The sequence below is a fragment of the Triticum dicoccoides genome, chromosome 1B (assembly GCF_002162155.2).
Source record: "Triticum dicoccoides isolate Atlit2015 ecotype Zavitan chromosome 1B, WEW_v2.0, whole genome shotgun sequence".
Taxonomy (NCBI): Eukaryota; Viridiplantae; Streptophyta; class Magnoliopsida; order Poales; family Poaceae; genus Triticum; species Triticum dicoccoides.
In genome coordinates this window covers 708,884,731-708,910,433 of record NC_041381.1, presented here as the reverse complement: position 1 = coordinate 708,910,433, position 25,703 = coordinate 708,884,731, and the positions used below count along the sequence as shown (strand labels likewise).

At 47.2% G+C, this 25,703-nt stretch overlaps 1 pseudogene; it reads left to right on the top strand.

The window, feature by feature from the left end:
- Positions 1–25,703, top strand: part of LOC119351028 — a 93,189-nt pseudogene that overhangs the window by 35,457 nt on the left and 32,029 nt on the right.

Sequence of the window (25,703 nt, the reverse complement as noted above, 5' to 3'; positions counted from 1 at the left end):
CGGAGAGGAGGGAGGAGGAGGTCGCCGGAGAGGAGGAGGAGGAGGTCGCCGGAGAGGAGGAGGAGGAGGTCACCGGAGAGGAGGAGGGTAGTATGGCGGAGGAGAGAAGGGAAGATGGAGTGGAGGAGAGGAGGAGATGGAGTGGATGAGAGGTGGAGTGGAGGAGAAAAATGAAGGAGGAGAGGACCACGCCCAGCCATATATATGGCATAGTAATGGCGCACCGCGGGCAGGTGCGCCATTGCTAACTTTTTTTTTATTTTTTTGATTTATTTTGAATTTTGAAGGCGGGAAGATACTAATGGCGCACCATGGGCAGGTGCGCCATTAGTAACTATTTTTTTATTTTTTTTTTGACTTATTTTGAATTTTGAAGGCGGGAAGATAGTAATGGCGCACCATGGGTAGGTTTGAATTTTTTTGAATTTTTTTGCCTCTAGATCTTAAAAGCCCCGTAACTTTTTTTCTGTTAGGTTTTTGGGGATTTTGAAAATGTTTAACGGGGTTCCCCCGGTTAAATTCGGATGTAACTTTTCGAGTAGATGATTTTTCATATAAAAAACTTTTTCATCCGAGTCTGTACGCAAAAGTTATGCCCATTTTACAAATTCTCGAGAGATTTCGCAAATAAAGTCGAAATTCATATTTGTAAATTTTTACAACAACTAGACCACATATCACATGGGAAACTTATTTTCTTTTATTTTTTGACATTTCCATCATTTTTGTTTATTTTTTTAAAACTGAAAAGGCGGTCCACAGGGGGGTGCATTCGGTGGAAGTGGTGGCCAAGTTACTAATGGCGCACCATGGGGGTGGTGCGCCATTGCTAGTTCAACTAGTAATGGCGCACCACTCCCACGGTGCGCCATTAGTAGTTTTGAAAAAAAAATTAAAAAAACTTTTTTTACTAATGGCGCACCGTGGGAGTGGTGCGCCATTACTAGTAACTAGTAATGGCGCACCACTCCCATGGTGCGCCATTAGTAGTTTTGATGAAATTTTTTTTTAAAATTTTTTTTACTAATGGCGCACCGTGGATGTGGTGCGCCATTAGTATTTGCACACTAATGGCGCACCAACACATGGTGCGCCATTAGTATATAGTAATGGCGCACCACATGTCTAGTGCGCCATTAGTGTCAATTCCATCTATAGCCCTTTTCCTAGTAGTGAAAGCACACCATCTTGTAGAGCACAGAGAGCACAACATTTTGATATATTATACACTCCAATCGGATAAACATGCACAAAGTTATGGCATGACAAAAATGCATATGTGATGTTTTTTAGTCAAAAGACTTGGGCGTTTCATAAATAGAACTGGGCGTCAAATACTATAACGTGCACATGGCGATGGATAGGGTCGGTGCTCAAATTGGGCCCGTGGGCCGGATGGTGAGGAAGAGGCCAAGCAGGCCAGAACGGAGTTGGGCTGCTCGGGCGTGCGGTGGCCCATGCTGCCAGGCGAGGCGAGCGATGAGCGTCCTCCTCCTCGATCCCGAGCGGGGACGAGGCAGGGGAGGTAGCGGCGGTTCCATGGCGACGGCGGGCGGCGGTGAGGCAGGGGACCGGCGGGGATCCACCGGATCTGGCAAGGAGGAGGCCAGGTAGCCGGATCCAAGGTCGACAGGGGGCACAGACGCCGGGAGCTCGGCACGACGGCGAGCACCCATGGCGGGGCCCCGATGGTGGCTGGTGCTGCGGAGCTCCTCTGCCGGTGCCCTGAGCGAGGAGGCGGGGCCATAGACGGGAGGAGGGGCTCTCTGGTGATGGGGCATGGAGGCGGGGCGAGGTCGACAAGGTGAGGGGCGTCGGATCGAGGCAAAGCGCTCGGGTGGCGGCGCGACGCGGGCTCGCTCGGGCCCTAGATGTGCTGGGTTGGGCCGCGCGCGGGCTTGGCGGGCTCACGGCGGGAGGTGGAAGACAGGGGCGTAAGGTGGCGGCTGTAGAGAGGTGGGGCGCAGAAAATGAGGCGGGAGCTAGGGTTTCCAAAAGTGGGGGGGGGGCTAGGGCGTCCATATATAGTAAGAGGGGCTAGGTTAGGGGGTTTTAGTCCGTTTTTTGATAGTTTAATCTCGATCGAATGGTTCGAAACGGAGGAGTAGTGTAGGTGGGCTAGATGGGCTATGTAGAGGGGCATGGGCTGAGAAGAGAGAGACGAAATGCGGTCCGGCAATGGTTTTCGGATACCAAAAACGTCCGATGAATATACTGGCTATAGTGCCGCTACTGATGATGGTTGGGCTATCAAACGGACTCCGAATGCGACAAAATTTGGCAGGCAGTCTACCTACGCTATAATAATACTTTATGCCAACTTTCAACCCATTCAGAGAGCATTCTTATGCCACTTATAAAATAATATTTCGGAGGTGCCGCGGGCGCGTGCGAGTGTGGTCGGACTCAGAATGGATAATGGAGGGAACTTGGAGACCCGGATGGATGCAAGTTTTGAAAAACATGCAGATGAAATACGCATGTTGACATGGCAAAGTGAAACAAGAAAATGAATGGCATGGCAACGACGGCGAATAAACGGAAGACATCTGGCGCATCGGTCTCCGGGCGTCACAGTAATATTGGTAAGCGTTAGGAAATACCTATGAATTATTCACTTCATGTTCAACCATTTGATGTTTGGGGTTTTGATTACATGGGACCTTTTCCTTCCTCTAATGGATATACTCATATTTTGGTTGCTATTGATTATGTTACTATGTGGGTAGAAGCTATTCCAACTAGTAGTGATGATCACAATACCTCTATTAAAATGCTTAAGGATGTTATTTTCCCAAAGTTTGGAGTCCCTAGATGTTTAATGATGACGGTGGTTCATACTTTATTCATGGTGCTTTTCGCAAAATGCTTCCTAAGTATGATGTTAACCATAGAATTGCATCACCCTATCATCCTCAGTCTACTGGTCAGGTTGAACTTGGCCATAGAGAAATAAAATTAATTTTACAAAAAACTGTCAATAGGTCCCGAAAGAATTGGTCTACAGCTGTCTCTCCAGCAGATCGATCCTACTGTTGGTCAGGTGGTAGGACTTGTATTGTGCCACACCAGAGAGCTGGCCTACCAGGTGGGCTTGTGAATATATACTTTGTTTTATTCTCATGCATTTTCTCCCTAGTTTGCTCATTCGCCTCCCTTGTCTTATGTAGATTTGCAACGAGTTCGAGAGAGTCAGCAAATTTCTGTCGGAATTAAATGTTGATGTATTCTATGGAGGTGTTCATATCAAGAAACACAAGGATTTGCTCAAGAACGACTGCCCCCATATCGTTGTGGGCAAACCTGGGAGGATTCTGGCTCTAGCTAGAGACAAGGACCTTTCTTTGAAGAATGTGAGGCATTTCATTCTTGACGAGTGTGACAAGATGCTTGAATCACTGGATAATTTGTCAGCCTTCACTTATGAGCCTGCTTATTTACTACTATCATATCATTATGCCCTTGAATGAATGGCAACTATGTATACATTCTGCAGACATGCGGAGGGATGTCCAGGAGATTTTCAAGATGACATTGACAATGACATGTACCTAGGGTAGGGTAATAGGCCTGACCTAGACACCCTTCCCAAGGACACTGCCCTACAGTCAAAGGCATGCAAAGCACAACAGCACCTACCGACTGAGATCACCTCAGAGTGACTAGTAGAAAAAGGATCAAACGTTCAGCTCATTAGTCCCGGTTTGTATTTGAGCCGGCACTAACGTGACCATTAGTGCCGGTTCTAATGGCTAGGTGGACCGCTCTCATTAGTACCGATTCATGCCAAACTTTTAGCACCGCTTCGTGCCACGAGCCGGTACTAAAGAGAGTGGTGGCAGGATGTTGTCAGTCAGGGGCCATTCCAGCACCTTTAGCACCGGTTCGTGCCTCGAACGCGTACTAAAGGTCGTCCTATATAAACCCTTCGTCCACCAGCGCTCTATTCTTCCCCCTTTCCCCTCTCCTCTCTGTTCTTCCCTTCTTCCTCTCAAGCTCATCACACATTTTGTCAAGATTTGAATGCCCCCATCCATTCAAACGATCACAAAGGTTAGCAACTTTGTCCTTTCATCTCTCATTGCTAGATTAGCTCTTGCAATGGTTTATATAGTGATTAATTTGTGGGTTTTAGTAATTTGGGAGGTATTATATGTGGTAGTATTTGATTTATATGGAATTTGAGGTCAAAATAACACTTAGTTTGCATATGTAGGTGTGGTTTACTTAGTGCCTCCTAAATCTCCGTCGTAGCCACCGTCGATCACCCGCACCGTCCCGTCGCTGGCACCACCTTGTGGTGAACCTCTTGTTCTTATCTTTTTTATATAAAAAATTCATGTTTATGTGATTTGGATATATAGTTACTCGTATAATTATCTTACCCGGCACGTACGTTGTTTGTTATACATAGTGCCATGGTTTTGATATCCGTCCCCGTCGGCCCTCGTCCGTGTTATGATTCGGATGTGGTATATTCTCTTTTAAAACTATTTGTTGCATTTCGTGTTTATGACAAATTATGCCCATCAAGTTGACATAGATATTTTTATCTAGGTGGTATGTGAACCGGAAATTCCAACCGACCCTATTATCGGGAGGTTAAATTTAGTTGAAAGAGAAAACGAGTATTTGAAAGAAAAATTGAATAGAATTGAGGGGGATAAGATGGAATTGGAGTTGCATGTTGCCGACGTCGTCGATGATCACAAGATCAAGATGGAGAAAATGTGCTTGAAGATTAGAAAGATTAGAAAATATGCCATTGATAGTGAGGCATGGTATCATTATGTTGTTGGATCAATTGTTACCTTAGTTGCAATCTTGATCGCATTTCTTGTTGCATTTAAAATCTTTAGCTAGAGAGTTATTTGTTTTTTGCATTTAAGTGTTGTATGAACTTTATTAATTTGGTCCTTTCGGTGTTGTGTAATGAAGATGAGTCGGCAATGGATGTACGATGATCGATGCTCTCCCCAGTTCATTAATGGCGTGCATACTTTTCTGCTTGCGGCTGAGGAAAACAAGCGGGCGGATAGTTTATGCCTTGTCCATGTGTTGGCTGTAAGAATGATCAGAATTACTCTAAGTTAAAAACCATTCACATCCACCTGTTTGAGTCTAGTTTCATGCCCAACTATAATGTTTGGACCAAGCACGGAGAAAGAGGGGTTATGATGGAAGAAAATGAAGAATAGGAGGACGACGAGAGCTATCCTGGCCATGGGTTCCCTGAATACGATGATACAACAATGGGGGAAGAAGCTGAGCCGGCAATGCGGGAAGAAGCTGAGCCGGTAATGCAGGAAGAAGCTAAAGAAGAGGCATCTGCAGATGAGCCAACTGATGATCTAGGTCAGGCCATTGGCAATGCAGAGAGAAACTGCACAAGTGAAGAGGAGAAGAAGAAGTTGCAGCGCATGTTAGAGGATCACAAAAAATTGTTGTACCCGAATTGTGAAGCTGACAAGAAAAAGCTGGGCACCACACTGGAATTACTGCAATGGAAGACAGAGAATGGTGTATCTGACAAGGGATTTGGAAAGTTGTTGGTAATGTTAAAGAAGATGCTTCCAAAGGATAACGAATTGCCAGAGAGTACATACGAAGCAAAGAAGGTTGTCTACCCTCTAGGGTTAGCGGTGCAGAAGATACATGCATGCCCTAATGACTGCATCCTCTACCGCGGTGAGTACGCGGATTTGAACACGTGCCTGGTATGCGGTGCATTGCGCTATAAGATCAGCCGCGATGAACCTGGTGATGTCGAGGGCGAGCGCCCTAGGAACAAGATTCCTGCCAAGGTGATGTGGTATGCTCCTATAATACCACGGTTGAAATGTTTGTTCCAGAAAAAAGAGCATGCCAAGGCTATGTGATGGCACAGTTAAGACCTTAAGAAAGATGGAAAGTTGAGAGTACCCGCTGACGGGTTGCAGTGGAGAAAAATTGAGAGAAAGTTCAGGGAGGAGCTTGCAGGTGACGCAAGAAACGTATGGTTTGGTCTAAGCGCAGATGGCATTAATCCTTTTGGGGAGCAGAGCAGTAACCATAGCATCTGGCCTGTGACTCTATGTTTGTATAACCTTCCTCCTAGGTTGTGTATGAAGCGGAAGTTCATTATGATGCCAGTGCTCATCCAAGGCCCTAAGCAACCCGGCAACGACATTGATGTGTACCTAAGGACATTAGTTGAAGAACTCTTACAGCTGTGGAATGGAAAAGGTGTACGTGCGTGGGATGAGCACAAACAGGAAGAATTTGACCTAAATGCATTGCTGTTCGTGACCATCAATGATTGGCCTGCTCTCAGTAACATTTCAGGACAGGCAAACAAGGGATACCGTGCATGCACGCACTTTTTGGATGATACCGACAGTATATATTTGGATAATTGTAGGAAGAATGTGTACTTGGGACATCGTCGATTTCTTCCGAGTAGGCATCCCGCAAGAAAGAAAGGCAAGCATTTCATAGGTGAGGCGGATCACCGGACGAAGCCTCGCCACCGTACTGGTGCTGATGTACATGATATGATCAAGGATTTGAAGGTAATCTTTGGAAAGGGTCCTGGCGGTCAACCTGTTGCGAATGACGCTGACGGACGCGCACCCATGTGGAAGAAGAAATCTATATTTTGGGACCTGCCATATCGGAAAGACCTAGAGGTCCGCTCCGCAATCGACGTGATGCACGTGACAAAGAATCTTTGTGTGGCCCTGCTTGGCTTCTTGGGCGTGTATGGGAAGACAAAAGAAACACCAGAGGCACGGGAGGACCAGCAACGTATGCACGGAAAAGACGGCACACATCAGGGTCATGCCAGCTAAGCTCTTACCAAAGAAGAGAAGGAAATCTTCTTTGAATGCCTGCTCAGTATGAAGGTACCGTCTGGCTTCTCATTGAATATAAAGGGAATAATAAATATGGCAGAGAAAAAGTTCCAGAACCTAAAGTCTCATGACTGCCACGTGATTATGACGTAACTACTTCCGAATGCATTGAGGGGGCTTCTACCAGAAAACGTTCGATTAGCCATTGTGAAGCTATGTGCATTCCTCAATGCAATGTCTCACAAGGTAATCGATCCAAGTCATACCAAGGTTAGAGAATGATTTGGTGCAATGTCTTGTCAGTTCCGAGTTGGTGTTCCCACCATCCTTCTTCAACATCATGACGCACGTCCTAGTTCACCTATGTGAAGAGATTAATGTTTTGGGTCCTATATTTCTACACAATATGTTCCCCTTTGAGAGGTTCATGGGAGTCTTAAAGAAATATGTTCATAACCGTGCTAGGCCAGAAGGAAGCATCTCGAAGGGCCATGAAAATGAGGAGGTCATTGAGTTTCGTATTGACTTTATTCCTGACCTTAAGCCGATTGGTGTTCCTGTATCACGGCATAAGGGCAGACTAGATGGAAAAGGCACGCTAGGACGGGATCAAATAATATGTATGGATGGGCATTCTCTCACTCAAGCACACTACACATTTCTACAGAATTCCGCCTTGGTGGCTCCGTATATGGAGGAACACAAGAATTTTCTACGCTCCAAACACCCGGAGCAGTCTGACGACTGGATTACACGTGAATAAATGGGGACTTTCGCCGGCTGGTTGCAGACACATGCCATGCATGACGCCGCTATTGAAGATGACATGTACTTGCTGTCCCAGTTACCATCTTCGAATATAATGACTTTCAAAGTGTACGAGATAAATGGGAATACATTTTACACGATCGCCCAAGATAAGAAGAGCACCAACCAAAACAGTGGTGTCCGCTTTGACGCACCAACCAAGACGGGAAAGGAAACATATTATGGTTACATAGAGGACATATGGGAACTTGACTATGGATGTGGTTTGAAGGTCCCTTTGTTTCAGTGCAAATGGGTCAATATGACACGAGGCGGGGTAACAGAAGACCCGCAGTACGGAATGACAACAGTGGATCTCAACAATCTAGCGTAAGCAGACGAACCATTCGTCCTAACCAATGATGTGGAGTAGGTTTTCTATGTGAAGGACATGTCTACCAAGCCGAGAAAAAGAAAACATAAGGAAGCGAATGCATCATATGATGAGCCAAAGCGCCACATAGTTCTTTCAGGGAAAAGAAACATCGTGGGAGTGGATGACAAAACAGACATGTCAGAAGATTACGAAAAGTTTGATGAAATTGCTCCCTTCACAGTGAATATTGACCCGAGCATCCAGTTAAATGATGAATATTGTCCATGGTTACAGCGCAAAGGGACACACGTGAAGAAAAAGTTTCACACCCAAAGATCCCACTCTGGGATGTGATCGGCTTCACTATCATCACTTTATTCTCTAGTGAGTTTCCAGACTTGTATATCTGGAAAGTGCCTCTTCGAACAAACTAGAGGGAATCTTTGTAATAGTTAGGGTACTTATGTGTTTTGGCATTTGAAATGCAAAGAAATTTTATGTGCAAACGAATTCTTTCATGCATTTACTGATTTTTCTGCTAAATGACCCTGAAATTGAAAAACACTTCAAATGAACTCTGAAAAGGTTGAAAATTGGCATGGTATCATCATTTCACCCACATAGCATGTGCAAAAAAGTTGAGAGGGTTACAGCAAAAACTGTATGCACTTCATGTACAAAATAGACAATCTCTTTCGATGGATCAGGGTTTTGGACGAAAACTCATCCATTACAAGGCATTTCATTTTTTTTAAATAACCTAAGTATTACCAAATTGAATATAATGATAAAATACACTAATATTAAACAAAAAAATCATCACTGAAAAATATATTTTTAAAGTTAAATTATTCACAAACTAGTGATTCAGACAAATTTCAAATAATTCAAATTTGAAAATTACTAGCACTAACAGAAAGTTTGTAATTTTTTGCACCTAAAGCAAAAATATTCACAAAGAAACTCTAAATACATCAAAAAACAACTCACAAATAAATAAAAGAAAATAAATAAAGCAGAAAAGAAAAAAAACTAAATAAAAAAGCCCGCCTACTGGGCCACAGCGGCCTGCATACGACTAGAAACCCATCCTGTAGTTGGGCCAGGATGCAGGCCCGCTAGCCTAGTAGGCCCAACAGGGCATGCAAGCAGAGGTAGGCCCAAAAGACCTGCAATAGAGAGGAGCTTGAGACAGCTACCGCAGCGGGGCTTATAAGCAGGTGCGGGCGCCCATCGGCTAGCGAGGTGGGCCTAAACTTGCCCGCACAGCACCTGCGCCAGCGCTCCCCATTAGTACCAAGTCGTGGCTCCAACCGGTACGAAAGGGAGGGTCTTTAGTACCGATTGGAGCCACCACCCGGTACTAAAGGGGTGCACTTCCCGTCACTTGGCCTGGCCAAATTTGACCTTTAGTACCGGTTGGTGGCTCCAACCGGTACTAAAGGCCCCTCCTATATAAACAACACTTACGAAAATTCGTTAGTTTTCCGCTGCTTCTTCTCCTCTGCCCCGTCGCTGCCGCGCCCATCGTTGCCCCCGTCCCCGTCGCCATCCCCATCGTCGCCCGTAGCCGTGTCGTCCCCGTCGCCGCCCGTCTCCATCCCCATCAATGCCGCCCATCGCCGCCCCGACCCGTCACCGCCCATCGCCAACCCCGTCGTCGCCGCCCGTCGCCGTCCCCGTCGCCGCCCCCATCGCCTCGCCTCGTCGGTGAGCTCCTGCCCCACCATGGACACACACACACATTGTTAATTAGTTATAAAATTGTTAGTATTTTTTATGTTTTTAGTTATACAAATATTTATAGAAATGTTAGAAATTTTTCTGTTTTTAGTTATAGAAATGTTATAGAAATGTTAGTTATATAGAAATGTTAGAAATTTTAGAAATGTTGGTTTTAGCTAGATGAATTAGATTAATATCAAATTGTTAGAGAATGATTGATGTTTTTTTAAGTTTCTTATAATTTTAGTTATAGAAATTTAGAATTTGCATATAGAACTTTGACATATGCAACGATATCATTTTTAAAATTTGTATATAAGAAATCACAATCCAATCATTTAAAAATGTTACTTTTGTGGCATATAGTATTTGTCTGGGCGATGCCCGGCCCGCATCCTCGCCATCGACCCGTTCGTAACGATGCCCTTCTTTAGAGAACTCATGTCCGGGACTGGGCTCTGCCGGGCTGGCACTAGGAGGTGCTACCTTCAGGGGCTCGCCTCTTGGTGAGGAACCCGGCCCTGGGTCCCGTCGTCGACCCTGAGCTCCTTTTGTGGCGTTCGCGTGGGCCACTTTCGGTGCGGAGGGAGCCGGCCCTGCTAGAGGTGGTACGTCACCGTGTCAGGGAGGAGGACAAGCACGTCCGTCGCTACATGGCTGCTATGGACGTCAGGTTCTCCAATACCTGACAGGTTATTTGGGGAGATGACCGGAGCTGTGATCTTGTGACGGTTCCTTCTCTTTGGGTGTCCACTGCCTGTGCCTCAGGAACCGCGAGTTGCCTAGATTATTCTGTAGTATTCGATCTTTATTAGCTAGCTTATTCGAGACGATGTATTCGAGATTATATATATTATTTGAGAAGATGTATTCGAGATTATATTCGATGATGCATATCATGTACTATGATTCAGTTTTTCCTTATTGATTGCATGCATGCATTGTAAATTGAATACTAAATTGTTTTATATTTCTTATGGATTAATTAATTAAAAGCTATGGCGAACAACACCGGCAGAGAGGGAGAAGAGGCCATGTTCGAGCTCATACGCTCCCCTCGCGGGCCAAATGATCAGAATGAAACAGATGACGGCTCCCAATATCTGAACAATACCGGGGAGGGTGATGATATGATATTCGATCGCGACAACCGAATTGATGAAGTCATGAACTATGATTATGATGATGAAGAAAATGTTGATCTTGAAATAACAGAGACCGGCGAGGTATATTTATATAAGCAGGCATCTGGTGATCATCACATGTTTTAAATGATTTAAAGATATATTAACGAATCAATCTTTCTTCTTTCGGCCCTCTGGATTGAGCAAATCTTCTACAGGCAGCAGGACAATGCGAGGCCAAGCCAAAAAGTTGAAGGAGGGCATAAAGAACAACATCGATGTCATCAAAACTAATGGCGAACCAAGCGCGCCTAAGAACATTGCGAACAAGTTCGTTCGTCGGTGCGGAGTTCTTGTGAGGGACCAACTCCCGATCTCCATTCAATAATGGAAAGAGCCAGCAAAGAAACGTCTAGATCTTACTTTTGTCGACGACAGAGCTAAATCAAAGCTTTGGGAATCTCTCATGGAACATTTCACCCTACCAGATCATTTCACAGATGTAGATGTGCAGATAGTCAAGGATGCTGCTCTTAGGAAGATGGCAATTGCATTCAACAACCCCAAGAAAACTATATGGGCCAACTATGTCAAAGGAGGAAAGAAGACTCCAGAATTAAAGGGAACACTGGAGAAGCAAAGAGAACACTGGCCTGCTTTCATGAAATTCGAGGAATCAGAATTATCTAAGGAACGGTCGACAAAAAACAAGGCCAATGCCGCAAAAAAGGAGAAGTTCCATAGGCTGGGGCCAGGTGGCTACGTGGTGGCAATGCCTAAGTGGGATAACTCTGAGCAAGAGATGCTGGATGCAGAGGTCACTCCAGTTACTAAGAGCTGGCCCCCAGGTGCAAAACTTGGTTCTATGTGCATGGGGGGCGTTGGACCCGAAGACAGGCCAGGTTTCGATGAAGGCATGTCTTGAAGGAGCCGAAGATAAGTTACTTGTTGCAATAGAAGAGGCTCGAACGGGGGTGTTCATGCCCAACCGAGAGAATGACGAGCTTACGTGTGCCATGGGAAATCCTGAACACCCGGGAAGAACACGAGGCAAGGGCGTTGTTCCGTGGTATGAGGGCTTTTCGGACTGGAATGCCGACTACAGAAGCCGTGCGAGAAGGAAGATGGAGGAGAGAAGAAGAGTAAGGTAGAGGGGGAGTAGAGGAAGTAGGAAGCAGAACGCCTTCAAGGCCTAGAAGCAAGCCACGTGGAATTGGCACTCCAATTCCAGCGGCAGCAGCAGCAGATCGACTCACTTAGCCAAGAAAGGGGGTCTCAGCAACGGCAGCAGCTAGCGGATGATCCAGCATCGGATAGCACCATCCCATCCATGCTGAGAAGCAACGTGGGTTTCGCCTCGGGCGACGCACTGCTGGATAGATACCCTGTGGATCACATCATGGAGAACACTAACTGTGAGCTACACTTCCAAATGAAGAACATATCCACGAAGGTGGCGGACGCCATCTCTTGTACAAATCCCCCGGAAGGAACCTTCTATTGCAACCCGATTCCAGCCAGCTATGCTCGTGTCGTGGTTGATGAGGTGGTGGACCAATATTCGGGGCTAGAGCTTGACATTCCTGGAGGTGACGAGGAGCACACACTGGGAGAGGCCATACATCGTATCATCCTATGGAGAAAGGATTGCATCATCTTTCGAAGGCCACTAACACCGTGTCAGCCGACTCCTCCTCAAAGTCCGCCACCGCGTCAGGCCACTCCTCCTACTTCAACTCAGACAACGCGTCAGGCCACTCCTCCTCCAAGTCCACCAATGCATCAGGCCACTCCTCCTCCTCCAAGTCTGGCACAATGTCAGGCCACTCCTCCTGCTTCAAGTCTGGCACAGCGTCAGGCCAGTCCTCCCGCTTCAAGTCCACCAACGCACCGTCAGGCCACTCCTCCTCCAAGTACGATACCGCGTCAGGCCACTCCTCCTGCTCCAACTCAGCCACGTCAGCCGTCTCCGCTGCCTCAGCAATCGCCGAAGAGAGCCGCCGCAGCTATGGTACGTAGCGGTACAAGTCGAGGTAGTACAGGAGGTATAGGAGGAGGCAAGCGATTTCAATATGGTCCAAGCCTCATGCCTCTTCTGAAGAGGCCTTACGACATGACCAAAGTGGAAAACGAAGCGGAAGTGAGGGCCCAATTGGACGCCCATTTTGGACCAAAACCGCCACCACCGCGAAAGGCCAAAGTGCCCGATAAAGTCGTTGACCACTTTATTCGTATGGTTGAACCACAAGCTCCCATGCCTGTTGACTCAGACTATGAGCGCCAAATCAGGAAGGCTCATCGAGCACCACTACAGAAGGAGTCGAGCTCGAGCTCGAGCCAAGCAGCTGGCAAAAAATGCCGGAAAACCATTCCCTAGCTGGGAGAACAGGCGGCGCAATCGATCCCCCCGCTTGTTGTACCAACACATGAGAGTACCGGTGTCGGTCAGTTGGTAATAACCGACGAGCATGCTAAAGAGCTCGGTATCACTGTTGGACAACTCCTCGAGATCAAGCCCATGTCTCCGCATAGAGAGGAAGACATAAAACGGAAATATGTCTGCAGCGAACCTTTGGTCAAGCCACGAGAATGTATGAATTGCATGATTGGTACATGAAAATTACCAAGAGTTCCAATCGAGAGTCCCTCATGGTGAACGTCAAGGAAGAGTATTACTTCCATAAGATAGCTCTATCCGTTGACTATTCAGAACTATTTCAGTTATTCAATCAAGAAGCACTCGACAAATCTCTCGTCAGTTGCTATTGTCTGTAAGTGATTTCTTTCTGTAATTGAAGTCTCAAGCTAGCTTTAGTGCTCATTGATCGATCATTACCTGTAATTATCCTCACTATATTCTTTTTTGTGGTATTATGAAGGATGAAGATGTATGAAATGAAAAAAGCTGGACGCTATGGCATTGGGTTCATTGACCCAAATACCATTAATGAACACACATGGAAGTTGGAATGGTATAAAGAAGATGTAGAGAATAAAATGCTAGAGTTCTTGAAGCGCCTCAATACCAATGAAGATATACTACTTCCTTACAACTTCTTGTGAGTCACACTGTCTTGTACTACAAATTCTGTTTTTGCTTACTAGCTAGCTAGATGTTAATAATTAAATGTATAGGGTTTAGGGTAGTTGATTAGTGTTATGCACATGCCCGCTTAATTAAGACATGCAAACGTGTGCGCATGCATTTACTACTGGATCTTGTTAATCATTAAAGTTGAAGAAGGAACAGTTGAAGTACTGGACTCACTACTTAAAAAAGAAAGTGACTTCACCATCTTGAAAGGGACAGTCGGCAGGTAATTTCAATCATTATTAACTATATCTCGGCGTATTTAGTTCGTCATTTCCTGATATCAACTATTTAATAACCCCTTTATTAATTTTCTTTGCCGACGGGCAGGGCTTGGGCAAAGTTCATCAAGGTGACTCCAGGCAAATGGCGACAAAAGCTGTTTTGGTTTCGACCCAAGGTAAGTAATTAAGTAGTACTAGCTAGATACCATCTCTTTAATTCTTGTTTCAATACCATTAATTAATTATCATGCTTAATTAATTATTATATGATTAAATTATATTCTCGTAAAGGCCCTGAAGTAGGCGCCAGGGCTGAAGTGTGTGCATACTATGTTTGCGAGAACATTCGCATGATGGCGTCCAAAAGGAGCAAATCTGATAGACAGCAATGGGTACGTTTGTTGGAAATATGCCCTAGAGGCAATAATAAATTAGTTATTATTATATTTCCTTGTTCATGATAATCATTTATTATCCATGCTAGAATTGTATTGATAGGAAACTCAGATACATGTGTGGATACATAGACAACACCATGTCCCTAGTAAGCCTCTAGTTGACTAGCTCGTTGATCAATAGATGGTTACGGTTTCCTGACCATGGACATTGGATGTCATTGATAACGGGATCACATCATTAGGAGAATGATGTGATGCACAAAGACCCAATCCTAAGCCTAGCACAAGATCATGTAGTTAGTATGCTAAAGCTTTTCTAATGTCAAGTATCATTTCCTTAGACCATGAGATTGTGCAACTCCCGGATACCGTAGGAGTGCTTTGGGTGTGCCAAACGTCACAAGTAACTGGGTGGCTATAAAGGTACACTACAGGTATCTCCGAAAGTGTCTGTTGGGTTGGCACGAATCGAGACTGGGATTTGTCACGCCGTGTAAACGGAGAGGTATCTCTGGGCCCACTCGGTAGGACATCATCATAATGTGCACAATGTGATCAAGGAGTTGATAACGGGATGATGTGTTACAAAACGAGTAAAGAGACTTGCCGGTAACGAGATTGAACAAGGTATCGGGATACCGACGATCCAATCTCGGGCAAGTGTCGTACCGATAGACAAAGGGAATTGTATACGGGATTGATTAAGTCCTTGGCATCGTGGTTCATCCGATGAGATCATCGTGGAACATGTGGGAGCCAACATGGGTATCCAGATCCCGCTGTTGGTTATTGACCGGAGAGTCATCTCGGTCATGTCTGCATGTCTCCCGAACCCGTAGGGTCTACACACTTAAGGTTCGGTGACGCTAGGGTTATAGAGATATTAGTATGCGGTGACCCGAAAGTTGTTCGGAGTCCCGGATGAGATCCCGAATGGTCCGGAGGTAAAGAATTATATATACGAAGTGCTATTTCGGCCATCGGGACAAGTTTCGGGGTCGCCGGTATTGTACCGGGACCACCGGAAGGGTCCCGGGGGTCCACCGGGTGGGGCCACCTGCCCCAGGGGGGCACATGGGCTGTAGGGGTCTGCGCCTTGGCCTGTATGGCCCAAGGGCACCAGCCCCAAGAGGCCCATGCACCAAGAGATAAGGAAAGGAAGAGTCCTAAAGGGGGAAGGCACCTCTGAGGTGCCTTGGGGAGGAGGGACTCCTCCCTGGCCGCACCCTTCCTTGGAGGAAGGGCCAAGGCTGCGCCCCCCCTCTCCCTTGCCCCTATATATAGTGGGGGAAAGGGAGGATAGCAAAACCTGAGCCCTGGCGCCTCCCTCTCCCTCCCATGACACATCTCCCTCCTCTCGCAGCGCTTGGCGAAGCCCTGTTGGAATCCCGCTACTTCCACCACCACGCCGTCGTGCTGCTGGATCTCCATCAACCTCTCCTTCCCCCTTGCTGGATCAAGAAGGAAGAGACGTCGCTGCTCCGTACGTGTGTTGAACGCGGAGGTGCCATCCATTCGGCGCTAGGATCATCGGTGATTTGGATCAGGACGAGTACGACTCCATCAACCCTGTTCTCTTGAACGCTTCCGCGCGCGATCTACAAGGATATGTAGATCCACTCCTCCATCGTTGCTAGATGACTCCATAGATTGATCTTGGTGATGCGTAGAAAATTTTGAATTTCTTCTACGTTCTCCAACAACGTTTGCCAGAACACTATTCACAATTTTTACATTATTATCGATATCTACTCACACAACTAATACACATGCATATTGATCTCCTTCTTAACAGTTCAAAGACATGCAGGAGAAGATCCTACCAACAGAACAAAAGGCACTCGGTAGTGAGAGTCAAACCTTGTCTGGTTCATTGGAGGAGTCGAATGGTTGGATTCTCCTGGACCCCCTGGGGTTGTCTTTGTTTCCAGTGATGCCCTACAACCACTGCTCCACCGTCTCCTTAGTGACTTCCTCTGGGTGAATCTGAGTGGTGTCCTCAATGCCCGAGTACATCCACATAGGATGATCGCGAGCCTAGAATGGCTAGATGCGTCGATTGAGAAACACCTCCAACAAATCCATGTTGGTCACACCGTCACGAACTAATTCGACTACTCGTTCAACCAACATGTTCACCTCTATTTTCTCTGCTGAAGTCACTTTCATCGAGGAGGGATGCTGGACCAAATCCATGGGGAAGGGAGGAAGACCAGTCGACTGCCCAGGAGTCGGTTGGTCCTTACAGTAAATCCAGGTCAACTTCCACCTTCTAACCGAATCGGGAAGAGTCATAGACGGAAAAGTACTCATGCCCCTCATCCGAATCCCTAGACCTCAGCACATCTGAATCACGTGCATCCTCTCATAACTCGGATTAGCCTTTTTCACAGACTAAGAACGGCAAGTGAAGATGTGTTTGAAGAGACCCCAATGCGATTGGAAACCCAGGAAACTTTCACACATAGACACAAATGCAGCGAGATATATGATGGTGTTGGGGGAAAAGTGATGAAGTTGATCTTCGAAAAAGTTCTGGAAACCTCGGAAAAACGGATGAGGGGGAAAACAGAAACTGCGGTCAACGTGGGTTGTGAGGAGGACGCACTCACCCTCCTGCGGCTGCGGCGCGGTCTCGTTGCCCGGCTGCCTCCAAGATCTATGGGCAATCAAGCCCCCTTTAGCTAGATCCACCAGATCATCCTTCGAAATCATGGACCGGATCCAGTCGCCCTGGATCCAGCTGGGCGGTTGGCTGGCCCTCGACGACGATCCCCCCCCCCGCCGCCGTTGCCTTCTTTGCACGCTCCAGGGCCGCCGTCATCGCCTTCTTCGCGCGCTCCAGGGCCGCCGTCTTGTTCTTCCCCATCATTGCAGGCTGCGCACGAACGAGGCGGCGACGTCGAGAGTGGAGACGAATGCGGTGGAAAAGCAGAGGAGGAAGAAGGGGAATGGCGACCACTGTGCAGAATACATCGGCTGCAGCCTTATATAGGCCCGGTTCCGAGTGGCTGACTCGTGGGCCCATATGATCATGTCAAATCCCGCAACATTTGCGCGCTGGGCACGTGGCAGAAAAGGTGGCACAGAGATCGAGGCGCCCCTTCCTAAACTGTCTCATTTTACCGCGGTGCCCTCCGCCTCACGCGCTTCCCCAAATTTTGAATCCCGTGAGATCTGGGGACGACAGTACAACCAATCGCGCCAAAGATTTCATACCGCTCCAGCACAAGTTCGGCATAAGTTCATTCGACCAAATCTGAATGGATCAAGACGACTTTAAATGAAGTTGAAGTCTCAGTGTAATTCATCTGCCTATGTAAAATGCCTCGAAGCACAAAAACCGGGTCGGAATCATCTTCAACCTCTTCCTCACTCGGACCCTGATCCATTTGGGGGCTAATGACGATGACATGTACCTAGGGTAGTGTAATAGGCCTGACCTAGACACCCTTCCCAAGGACACTGCCCTACATTCAAAGGCATGCAAAGCACAACAGCACCTACCGACTGAGATCACCTCAGAGTGCATCCGACCCCACCAACAGTTCCACTCGGGTATCCCAATTCCACTCGACCGAACAAGAAACCACTCGGAGTACAGAAGACCTAAAGTCACTCAGGATGGCAACGGTCAAGCGTTCACTCTGCAGTCTTTAAGATCATTTAAATCTCTTTATAGCTAGCGTTACCAGTAACGCCTTGTCTTAATTTACATTGAACCCTATGTAATGGGGGATGGTCGGGGTCCTGGCGCACTCTATATAAACCATCCCCTCCTCGGGGACAAGGGTTCGCACCCCCTGTAACTTCACGCATAATCCTATCAACCAAGCCTCCGGGCACCAAGACGTAGGGTTGTTACTTCCTCCACGAAGGGCCTGAACTTGTAAACCTTGCGTGCACAACCTCATCGCAGCTAGGACCTTGCCTCTCCATAAATACCCCTTATTCTATTGTCAAACTTACTCCCAAGACAGTTGGCGCCCACCATGGGGCAGGTGTCTTAGCGACTTTTCGGTGAGGTTGCGATTTTTCCGATTCACATCATCATTGTTTCCGGCGGCGGATTGGCTGAGGGCCGCGAGATCCGTCTCGGCGCGCTCGTTTTCTTCGCCGACGACTCCGCTTGGCTCCAGGAGGCCACCCTCAACGTCGAGACGCTCCTCGTCCGCGGGGCTACACACTTTCACGCGTGCGTCTGTGACGTCCTTTTGCGGCAGCCGTCGACCCAGTATTGGTCGGCTCCCGTGGCATCTTTGCTCCCTGCTGTTCATCGTCACAAGCAATCCGGTCGATCGCGACTCTAGCGGTGGGTGAAGCATGCGGTGTCCCGCCCGTCGGCCACCCCTCAAGTCACGGCAATCGAGCCCAAAGAATCTCTTTACGGGCTATTCGATCTGTGGAGTGGCTCCGTCGAGACCTTGTCCGAGTGTGACAGCCGTTAGCCTGCGACAGAAGTCTTGTTGATCAACACACCACACAACCCGCATGGTTTTCGTCGCGGCAACGACGGCGATGGCAGCGGCGATCCATCACGTGTTCATGAAGAATATTATCCCGAAGCCCTCACTTCACAGCAGAGGGAGGAACCTCACCACCGTAACATGGAGGCACTCCACACGCCCATCGTCGGAGAGACCTCTGAGGCTTGGGCCTTGGAGGCGGTGCGCCTGGCCACTTTGGCTGAGCACACTTGACTGGAGAACCTTCAGCATGCACTCGACGAGCGCACCCGTCAGCAGATCCCAGAATCCAGTCGGCGATGACGATAGTTATTTCCGTCCGACCCTCAGGTATATCGCACTCCGATTCAGAATCTTGCAGCTGCAGCCCGTATAGCAGAGTCGATCCAGCCGTCTTAGTCAGAAGCTGGAAGAGGTTTGATGCAGATCAAGGCGCTGCTTCGGGCAGGAGGAGAGCAAAACTCAGATGTTTCTTAGTCTCCCAATAGGATACACAGCAGATCTGTGATGGCTGACACAGTTCAATCGGCTCACAGCCCAAGATCGCCCCTGCAACGTGAGGGACATGGGCATCACCAAGTGCAGTACGTGGGTCGGAACCACGAGCAGTATGACCACCGACTCGGCTGTGATGACCGCTGTAGATTACCTACGCCTCCTCCGAGGATTGGATCATATGTGCCCCGGCAATATGATAATAGGCGCCCGCGCAGCGGTGAGCGGAGGGTACCGGTCGACCCAAGAGAGTCAGCTTTTGATGCGAGGTCGATCCTCGTACAAGCTATGGTCGATAGGAACAGAGCACACAGAGAAGGACTTGACAGAGATCGTCCGACTGGCAGTAGAGTTCATGTTTTCGGTCCAGAGTGTTTCAGTGGAGCCATCAGAGCTCCTGACATTCCCCCCAACTTCAGGTTTTTTTTGACTATATACTGCAAGGCAACAGCCTCACAGCCCTTTATTAAAAACAATAGGTACGCTGTACAAAATTACAAAGAGCAAAGAAAGGCTACTTACAGAGAGAGATTAGGAAGGGAAGCTATCCAAGAGGTTAGTCTATCTCTATATTTACACTTGATTCTATGAGCTAAAAGAGAAATATCATGAATAAAATTCCTCCTCCAAGATCTGAAAGTGGGCAACTCATTTCTGAAGATCCTTCCATTCCTTTGGGTCCAAATATTCCAAGTAGCCGTAAAGACTACCTCAGTGAAAAAAGGCTGACCAAATTCCTTCCTGGCCGCGCAAGCCATTTCAAAAGTATTCTGGTTAGGGTGAACACTCCATGAGATGCCCAAATAATTCCAGACACGTTGGCTGAAGTTGCAAGCAAAGAAGAGATGAGCTCTATCTTCAGGTTGCCCAAAGAAGAGATTCCCCCCAACTTCAGGTTGGCAACAGGAGTGAGCAAGTTTACCGGAGAATCAAAGCCTGACACGTGGTTGGAGGATTACCGAGTGGCTATACAGATCGGTGGTGGTAATGATGAAGTGGCAATGAAGCATCTTCCTCTTATTTTGGAGGGTTCGGCCAGAGCGTGGTTGAATCAGTTGACTCCAGGCAGTATATTCAGTTGGGAAGAGTTGGCCCGAGTGTTGGTTAGGACATTTGAGGGCACATGCAAATGACCTGCAGGGTTGGCAGAACTTCAGAATTGCGTATAAAAACCGAATGAAACTTTGAGGGATTATATCCATAGGTGGACCACTTTGCATCACACAGTGGAGAATGTGTCTCGGCATCAAGCAGTTTGCACCTTCAAGGAGGGTGTTCGGTATAGAGAGCTTAACCTGAAATTTGGTCAGAAAGGAGATATGACCCTGACCCGAATGATGGAAATAGCCACTCGGTACGCTAATGGCAAAGAAGAAGACTGACTCCGCAGTGGCAAGAGAAAACTAGTCGGCCAGGACACCGGGGGAGGGAATTCCAGTCAGAAGCAGAAATGCAAAGCTGAACCCGCAGGACCTGGTGATACTGTAGCTGTGCTCCATGGAAAATTTAAGGGAAAAACCTAAGGGGCCCTGGACCCCCAAGAAGGTAAAAGATCAAGCAGGAAATAATGTACTAGATTTGTCGTGTCATATTCACACCAAGAAGGATGAAGAAGGAAACCTGATTTATCCCAAGCATACCACTCGATAATGTCGACTCCTTATCCAGCAGTTCCGAGAGAAGCAATCCAGTGAGAAAGAGAAGGAATCTAATAAGGATGAAGACAAAGAAGAGGATGATGGTTTCCCCAACGTCAAATCTACCTTAGTGATTTTTGCTGACATGGAGAGCAAAAGTCGACTGAAAGTCATAAACAGAGAAGTGAACATGGTTGCTCGAGCAACAATAACATATTTGAAGTGGTCACAAACTGCAATCACATTCGACCAGTCCGATCACCCAGCAGGCGTTGCCACTCCAGGGCAGCAAGCATTGGTAGTCGAGCCAGTTGTTGGAGGCACTTGACTGACCAAAGTATTGATGGATGGCAGAAGTGGTTTGAATATTCTATACGATGGCACCCTGAAGGGAATGGGCATTCTGATGTCCAAGCTTAGTGAAAGCAACATGAGGTTCCACGAAGTTATCCCTGGAAAGAAAGCTGATTCACTCGGCCAGATCACTCTTGACGTGGTTTTTGGTGATTCAAAGAATTACCGTAAGGAAAAGTTGACATTTGAAGTTCTGGATTTTCAAAGTGCCTATCATGATGTTCTGGGCAGGCCTGGTATGCTCGTTTCATGGCTCGACCGTGTTACATGTACCTTAAGCTGAAGATGCCAGGCCCAGAGGCGTGATCACAATTAATGGTAATCGGCAGAGAGCAGAAGAGTGCCTCCAGAAGGGCTCGAAGATTGCTACTGATTAGATCGCTGCAGTAGAAATGCAAGAGTACCAGAAGAATGCAGATCCGAGCGATTTGTTACGCGCCAAGAAGCCTCCTTCAGAATCTGCATTTCAGTCGTCCGGTGAAACGAAGCCGGTTCACATTCACCCGACCGATCCCAATGCCGCTCCGAATCATATCTCATCAACGCTCGATAGCAAATAGGAAGAAGCGCTCATCCCGTTCCTCTGTGAGAACTGGGACATCTTTGCATGGAAACCTTCTGACATGCCCGGTGTACGCAGGGGACTGGCTGAGCACCGTTTGCGAGTCAACCCGAAGGCAAAACCCGTTAAAGAGCATCTCCGTTGGTCCACCGTGGAGAAGAGAAAGGCAATTGGCAAGGAGGTGGCTCGGCTTATGGCAGCTGAGTTCATCCGTGAAATTTACCACTCCGGGTGGCTCGCCAATGTTGTCATGGTCCCTAAGAAGGACGATTCACTTCTTATGTGCATTGATTTGAAGCATATCAATCGGGCCTCCCCGAAAGATCATTTTCCTCTCCCTCGCATCGACCGGATTGTCGACTCAACTGCGGGGTGTGAGCGTTTGTCTTTTCTGGATGCATATTCCGGGTATCATCAGATCTGACTGTATGGACCCGATGAAATAAAAAAAGCTTTTATCACCCCATTCGGGTGGTTTTGCTATGTTACCATGCCCTTTGGTCTCAAGAATGTTGGTGCCGCATTTATGAGGATGATTCAGAAGTGCCTGCTCACTCAAATCAGTAGGAATGTGGGAGCATATATGGATGACATCGTGGTTAAGTCGCGTAAAGGTTCCGACCTGCTGACTGACCTCGCTGAAACCTTTGCCAATCTGAGGAGATATGATATCAAGCTTAATCCGTCAAAGTGCACGTTCGGAGTCTCGGGCGGAAAGTTACTCGGTTTCCTCATTTCCGAATGAGGGATCGATGCAAACCCAGAGAAAGGTTGTGCAATCCTCCGAATGAAGCGCCCTATGCGTGTGCATGACGTTCAGAAGCTCACTGGTTGTTTGGCCACTTTGAGTCGATTCACCTCTCGTCTCGGTGAAAAGGCATTGCCTCTTTACCGACTGATGAAGAAATCCGATAAGTTTGAGTGGACTCCTGAAGCTGACGCAGTGTTTGCAGAGCTCAAAGCCCTGCTTTCCACTCAGCCGGTGCTTGCTGCTCCAATCAGCAAAGAGCCTTTACTGCTTTATAATGCAGCCACTGGACAAGTTGTTCGTACAGTACTCACGGTCGAGTGGGAAGAAGAAGGTAAAGCCTATAAGGTTCAGCGCCCAGTGTACTATATTTCTGAAGTCTTGACTCCATCCAAGCAGAGATATCCGCATTATCATAAGCTTGTGTATGGAATTTACTTGACCACAAAGAAGGTTGCACATTATTTCTCAGATCATTCAATTACATTCGTCAGAAACGCTCTATTGTCAGAAATTCTGAACAACAGAGATGCAACTGGTCGAGTGGCAAAATGGGCGATTGAACTCCTTCCATTGGATATCAAGTTTGAGGCAAAGAAAGCAATCAAGTCCCAAGAAATAGCAGATTTCCTCGCCGAGTGGGTTGAGCAGCAACAACCGACTCAGATTCACTCAGAGCATTGGACTATGTTCTTTGATGAATCCAAGATGCTGAACGGTTCTGGCGCTAGGGTAGTACTGGTATCCCCCCGAGGTGACAATCTCAGTTATGTTCTCCAGATTCACTTTGATTCCTCCAACAATGAAGCTGAGTATGAAGCACTTCTATATGGGTTGCGTATGGCCATTTCACTCGGTGTTCCTCGCCTAATGGTTTATGATGACTCAGATTTAGTGGTTAATCAAGTGATGAAAGAGTGGGACGTCAGGAGCCCGGCCATGACTGGTTATTGCAATGCGGTGAGGAATTTAGAAAATAAGTTTGAAGGGTTAGAGCTCCATCATATACCCCGACTGAAGAATCAAGCAGCTGATGACTTGGTGAAGATAGGTTCTAAGCGGGAGCCCAATCCCAGCAATGTGTTCCTATAGCATCTTCACACACTGTTAGTTCAAGAAGATCATTTCAGAGAAGAGCCCCTGCAACCAAAAAGTTATACTGATCCGACTAAAGTCGAGATTCCAGCCATGGTCGACCTGATCATGGAGGTTTTGGTCCTCATCCCCGATTGGACGGTGCCATATATTGCATATCTGCTCAGAAAGGAACTTCCAGAAGATGAATATGAGGCCTGTCAGATTGTTCGTCGATCCAAAGTTTTCACCATGATAGGTGGACAACTTTTTAGAGAGAGTGTTACTGGAGTTGCTCAACGATGCATCACACCAAAAGATGGTTGAATGATCCTCAATGACATCCACTCAAGGACCTGTGGTCACCATGCATCCTGTCGGACCATTGTGGCCAAAGCATACCGAGCGGGATTCTATTGGCCACGAGCAAATGAGATGGCGAAAGAAATTGTCGACAAATGTGAAGGTTGTCAGTTCTACTCCAACATGTCCCAAAAGCCTGCATCAGCCCTGAAGACTATTCCACTCGTCTGTCCATTTGCTGTTTGGGGATTGGATATGGTTGGACCCCTGAGGACCGGCAGAAGTGGTTTCATTCATTTGCTTGTAGCAGTCGACAAGTTCACTAAATGGATCGAAGTCAAACCCATCAAGAATCTTGATTCTGGCACTGCCATCAGTTTCACCAGAGAACAGACATTTAGATATGGAGTCCCTCACAGCATTATCACGGATGATGGCTCCAACTTTGATTCTGATGAGTTCAGAGCATTTTGCGCTTCCCAAGGCACTCGAGTCGACTACGCTTCAGTCGCCCACCCGTAGTCGAATGGACAGGCAGAAAGAGCAAATGGTTTGATCATCCAAGGGTTGAAACCTCGATTGATGCGTCACCTCAAACATGCAACAGGTGCTTGGGTAGATGAGCTTCCATAAGTCCTTTGGGGATTAAGAGCAACACCGAATCGGTCGACTGATCAAACTCCCTTCTTCATGGTCAATGGGGCTGAAGCTGTGCTATCGAGTGATTTGCTTCACAATGCACCCCGAGTAGAAATCTTCTCAGAAGCTGAAGCTTAACAAGCTCGACAGGATGTTGTTGATCTTCTGGAAGAAGAAAGGGAGATGGCCCTGATCCAGTCGACCATTTATCAGCAAGACCTCTATCGATTCCATGCCAGAAACATGAGAGGTCGAGCATTTCAGGAAGGAGACCTTGTGCTCCGAGTGATCAGCAACGGCCCCATAAGGTTGCTCCTGCTTGGGAAGGTCCCTTCATCACTACCAAGGTGCTCCACAACGGAGCATATCACCTTTACAATGTGGAACACAAGAAAGACGAGCCACGCGCTTGGAATGCGGAGCTGCTCCGCCATTTTTATACTTAAACATTCGGTCTGATGAGATGTAATAAGCAGTATCTTTTCAGTTTGTTTATAAAAGACACAGTTTTAAAGTCTTCTAGATGATTGTTCTTACATATGCATGTGTTAAAGAAAACCAGTGGGTGGCTTAGCCGCGAACCTGATTCGCCTAAGTTTTACAAATACAACCGACTGAAGAGCAAGCCTCTCACTCGGGGGCTTAGCGGCGAACCTGATTTGCCTAAGTTTTAAAAATCCTATCGAGTGAAGAGCAAGCTTCTCACTCAGGGGCTTAGCCGTGAACCTGACTCGCCTAAGTTTATAAAATCCTACCGAGTGAAGAGCAAGCCTCTCACTCGGGGGCTTAGCTGCATTTCCGTACTCGCCAAAGTTTAAAAAATCCTACCGAGTGAAGAGCAATCCTCTCACTCGGGGGCTTAGCTGCAGTCTCGTACTCGCCTAAGTATAAAAAATCCTACTGAGTG